The following is a 6,000-nucleotide window of genomic DNA, read 5'->3' on the forward strand; positions in this document are numbered from 1 at the left end:
ATGTAAACATGAATGATGACGTCTCAGTGCATTCTTTTCCTCCATATGACAGACCTTGGCGCAGTATGTTCTTTCTCACCACAGCTTTGCACTGTGAGAAGTTGAAGATAGATTGGGTGATATGTTAATACATTTCTTTTCTCCATGAACCTCAGAACAACCTTTCCCAATACACAAGCAGTGTAGACTCTTCAGAAAATTATCTGGTTTTAGAATTAATTACTCTAAGACAGATGCTCTCTCTTTAGGCCTTACCCAAGGGTATGTCTATACTGCAGTAAAACATTCCCAGCTGGCCCATGTCAGCTGACTCGGGCTCAGGCTGCAGGGCTATAAAGTTACAGTATAGATGTTCAGGCTTGGGCTGGAGCCTGGGCTCCAGGACCCTCAAGGGAGGGTCCCTTGTCTCCCTTATGCAATAACCTTCTTGATACTCTTGGGAGACTGTGAATCCTTGTATGAAGGTTAAGGGCCGGCTCCAGCTTTTTTGCTGCCCCAAGTGGCGAAGAAAAAAAAAGAAAACCCCGATTGAGCTGCTGCCAAAATCCCGCCAAAGAGGAAGGGAGGGAATGAAGGACCCACCGCCTAATTGCCGCCAAAGATCCAGACGTGCCTCCCCAATAACGGATGGAGTGCCGCCCTTTTCTATTGGCTGCCTCAGGTACCTGCTTCCTTCGCTGGTTCCTGGAGCCGGCCCTGTGAAGGTTGGGATCTTGGTGGTTTTACTAGCTTTCTTCATAGAATGTCAAATATAATCTATTTGGCCAATTTAAGGACACAAAAGAATTTCAGAGATACAGCTTTATTTCAATGCTTCCAAACTTTAATATTTTTACAGGTGAAAAGTTGATTAATGATCAGTTAATATAGCAAATGATAGAAATAGCTCTTCTAAAATCTACACAACACTTTTGAAAGCTCAGAACCCCCAGCATGAAGGCAATATAGATATTCAGGAGTTGGATATTAATATCCCTGTTGAATTTAATTTTAACTCCTGAGGAAACATCTTGAGACAATTCTAAATCATCTTTATGTACTAACCACTTGAACACCAAAGGCAAGCCATTACACAGAGAACCTATTTTCCTGCACTTAGATTACGTGACTGAGCTGAACTGAATTAGAGAGATACTGTTCCTGTAAGTCTGCTAATATATCCTTTAAAAATATTGTGAGAGTGTAGTTCCATACAAATTTGGTAAAAAGCGAGCAAATATGTGGATTGATTTTCCCATACCACTAAAAATATCCATAATCCTCCTGTTGATAATGTCATTCCTAAGAGGAGGGTAGTTTATCTTCTCTGTTTTTTTTTTCTGATAGCTGCAAGACATTTCAATGTTGTTCAGGATCATAATCCCTATGCTCCTTCTATGATCACTTGGTTAATTAAAATATGGGACATTCTTACTACTGTGACAAAGTTTCTGCTCTACCTTGGTGGGTCTTGCGCTCATTGGCTGATTTGCTCGCCTTGGAGCTTCATGGCAGCCCTCAGCTTGGCCGTTTTTCTGAATTCACAATCCAGGTCGACTCCTCCTGTGTCTGACCAGGAGTTGGGAGGTTTGGGGGGAACCTGGGTCTGCCCTCTACTCCGGGTTCCAGCCCAGGGCCCTGTGGAATGCAGCTGTCTAGAGTGCCTCCTGGAACAGCTGTGTGACAGCTACAACTCCCTGGGCTACTTCCCCATGGCCTCCTCCCAACACTTTCTTTATCCTCATCACAGGACCTTTCTCCTGGTGTCCGATAATGCTTGTACACCTCAGTCCTCCAACAGTCTGCGTTCTCACTCCCAGCTCCTAGTACCTCTTGCTCCTAACTCCTCACACGCACACCACAAACTGAAGTGAGCTCCTTTTTAAAACCCAGGTGCCCTGATTAGCCTGTCTTAATTGATTCTAGCAGCTTCTTGATTGGCTGCAGGTGTTCTAATCGGCCTGTCTGTCTTAATTGTCTCCAGAAGGTTCCTGATGGTTCTGGAACCTTCCCTGTTACCTTACCCAGGGAAAAGGGACACACTTAGCCTGAAGCTAATATATCTACCTTCTATTACTCTCTTAAAGCCATCTAGCCTGACCCTGTCACATATCCCCTCCCTCTGCTCAACACTATGGGGTTGGGCAACTTGGGACGTCAGGCAGTGTACTCGTGACAAGCCATCTGCATTGCCATGGTGGCATCCAGCCCGGTGTTGTATGGTGAATTGGAAAGGTTGTAGGGTCAGGAACCATCTGGTTACCCTTGCATTCTTTGCTTTATTTCACTGCATCCACTGGAGGGGTGCATGGTCGGTCACAAGGGTAAACCATCCTCCCAGAAGGTAATAACGTAGTGTTTCCATGGGCCATTTCACAGCTAGGCACTCTCTTTCAACCATGGCATACTTCTGCTCTCTCAGGAGGAGTTTCCTGCTGAGATAGAGGATTGGGTGTTCTTCATCTCCAACCCGACAGTCCCAATCCTACTTCAGATGCATCTGTTTGTAAAATGAATTCTTTGTTGAAGTCTGGGGCTATAAGCATGGGGTTACTGCAGAAGGCTGTCTGTAGATCCATGAATGCTTTCTCTGCGGCATCTGTCTACTTCACCATGTCTGGACCCCAGGCTTTTATCAGATCTGTTAGGGGACTCACTCTGGTAGCAAAATGGGGAATAAATCATCGGTAGTACTCCACCACACCCAGGAATGCCTGGACTTGCTTTTTCCGATTCGGCTGGGGCCAATTTTGGATAGCCTCTAGTTTGTTTAGTTGGGGCTTGACCATGTCCCTTCCTGCAATGTAGCCAAGATATTTAGCCTCGGCTAGCCCTATAGCACACTTGGCTGGGTTGGCTGTGAGGCCAGCCTGTCTTAGCATGTCAGAACCGCTTCCACCTTTCCTAAGTGGGTTTCTCAGTTGGGGGTGTGAATAATCACATCATCCAGGTATGCTGCTGCATAACTGGTATGGAGCCGTAGGAGCTTGTCCATAAGACGCTGGAAGGTGGCAAGCGCCCCATGCAGTCCAAAAGGAAGAACAATTGAAACATTGAACTGTATTGAAACAGACCTTCTGGTGTAGAGAATGCTGTCTTTTCTTTTGCATCTTAGGCAAGGGGAACCTGCCAGTACCCCTTTGTTAAATCAAGGGTGGTCAAATATCGGGCATTGCCCAGGTGGTCAACTAACCCTCATCGGTAGGGGTATGCATCGAATTTGGATATCTCATTCAGCTGGCGAAAGTCATGACAAAACCTAGTGGTGCCATCGGGTTTGGGCACCAACACAATCGGGCTTAACCATTGACTGTGGGACTATTCGATGACTCCCAGCTCCAACATCCTTTTTACCTCTGCCTTGATCTCCTCCCTTTTTGCTGCTGGGACCCGATAGGACCTTAAAGTTACCTTTGCTTCAGGGTCTGTGATAATGTGGTGATATGTTTCGGAGGTCCAGCCTTCTTTGGTTGAAAACATGTCCTGGTATCAGTTGATCATCTCAGTTACCTCCTTCTTCTGGTTTAGTGTCAGATCAGTGGATATCCTGATCTGCTCCTGCATATTATTTCCCTGGATCGTGGTCTCTTGGGCCACTACACACGCCTCTCGTTGGTGCCAAGGCTTTAAGAGGTTAATGTGATAAATTTGTTCTTGTTTCTGGTGTCCTGGCTGCTGCACCTTGTAGGTTACTTCCCCCATGGGTTTAACCACCTCATATGGCCCCTGCCATTGGGCCAAAAGCTTGCTTTCTGCTGTGGGTACCAACACCATCACCCGATCCCCTGGTTGGAACTGTCGGACTTTTGCCTGGCGATTGTAATGGGTTCGCTGGGCCTCCTGCACCTTTTCCAAATGTTCCCGTACAATAGGGGTGACCCGGGCTATCCGTCCTCGCATCTGCAACACATGGTCAATTATATTTCTCCCCTCATTGGGTTCTTCTTCCCAGATTTCTTTTGCAATATCTAGTATGCCACGGGCATCCGTATAATAATTCAAAGAGGGAAAACCCAGTTGAGGCCTGAGGCACCTCCCGGATTGCAAACATAAGGTAGAGTATTAGGGTGTCCCAATCTTTCCCGTCTCGACTTACCACTTTCCTTATCATTGCCTTGAGGGTTCTGTTAAACCTTTCTACCAGCCTATCGGTCTGCAGATGATAGACTGAAGTTCTCAGAATATCTATATGGAGCAGCGTACAGAGGTCCTTCATTAGCTTCGACATAAATGGGGTACCTTGGTCTGTTAATATCTCCTTTGGTAGCCCCACTCGGGCAAAGATCCCTACCAACTCTTTAGCTATCATTTTAGAGGCCGTGTTCCGCAGGGGGACAGCTTCTGGGTAGCGAGTAGCATAATCCAGAACGAGCTCTAGGGCTTGGTACTGCTAGTTTAACCCTGGGTGCTTCTTCCTTAACCGGTCTGGTCAGCTCCCTTGCCGTTCTTCGCCCTTCTACCAGCGTGACAACCTCGTCATTGGTGGAGGGTTCATTCTGGCTTACCCAGGCGCAAAGGTCTGGCAGTAGTCCTCTCATGTACCGGTCGATGACCAGAACCTCTAGTATCTCCTCCGGACTCCGGGACTCAGTTTGTAACCACTTTTGTGCAAGATGGATGAGGTCATATAATTGGGATCGTGGGTTTTGTTTTCCTGGTACCTCCACTCATGATATCACTGGGCCCGCACTGCGGTCGTTACCCCAGATCTGGCCAGGATCTCTGCTTTCAGCTGGGGGTAGTCTGCGGCAGCCTTTTCTGGGTCTCCCCACACAGGAATGCAGCAAGGATGCCAGACCACTGTTGTCGGGGCCAAGCCTCCCACAGGGCTGTCCTCTCAAAGCCCAGGAGGTATGCCTCTACATCATCCTCCCACGTCATTTTCTGCAGCCAATTGCTGGCCTGCATGATCTGTATCCCATCATGGCCATGGTTCAGGTCTGTAAGGGCCTTTACCTGGTTTACCAGTTCCCGCAACATAGCCTGGTCTTGAGCAGCTTGGTCTGTCAGCAGGCGATTAGTCTCTTGCTGTAGCCGCACTGCCTCCTGTTGAGCGGCTGCCTGGACATCAGTAGCCTCCTGATGGGCAGCCATGGCTTGTATCAGTGCCTGCACTACCTCCTCCATTGTTGTGAAAAAAAATAAAAATAAACCCTTTCTGCTTTTTTTTTTTCTCTTCCAAACACCCTCCTCCTTCCACCACACTGTGGACACCAGATCCCACTCTGACACCAGTTGTGACAAAGGGACCTACTTAGCCTGGGGCTAATATATCTGCCTTCTATTACTCTCCTGTAGCCATCTAGCCCGACCCTGTCACACTATCCAAAGAAATAAAAATAATAATTATAACGCTACCAAGCCTCCTCAGAAATTGTTGTTGTACATCATTTCCCTAATACCATGTATGAAATCCTGGCCCCACTGAAGTCAATGGGCATTTTGCCATTGATTTTCATAGACAGAGCCACAATTTCGTACCCTGTATCTTTTTATGGAATAATTTTATATCACTCTATAATTACATATTTTATCACTTATCTCTGTATGCTACTTTCAAAATCACAATTTGAAAAAGTTTGCTTCTGAGGCCATATCATATTTTCGTTGTTTTAATTACATCTTATCATTTCTTAGTGAATGTTTGTAAAAATCAATAAAAAATAACCAGAAAAGCGTTTTTTTAAATAATCCCAAAAAGTCAGAATATTAAAACATACAACATGAAATCCCAACAGGTTGATGCAGTCAGCCTGATAAGAATCGGAGATAAGAGAGGACAGACTGTATTCCCCTCTCTACACACCCAATGAGCTGAATGAAAAACAAATTTCATTATCATTTTGTTTTTAATTTTACATTACTATCTAATGCAGCCTTAAACACACCCTTCTACATGTGCTGGCAACACACAACAATTGTAACTGCTGCTCTTAAGTAATGAATGCATTTGATTACCTGTAACTGTGGTATGTTTCCCACAATGAATCAGCTGAGGTGGAATCGGCCTCAGAAGTAGAG

This window comes from Dermochelys coriacea, chromosome 7 (genome assembly GCF_009764565.3).
Source record: "Dermochelys coriacea isolate rDerCor1 chromosome 7, rDerCor1.pri.v4, whole genome shotgun sequence".
Lineage (NCBI taxonomy): Eukaryota > Metazoa > Chordata > Testudines > Dermochelyidae > Dermochelys > Dermochelys coriacea.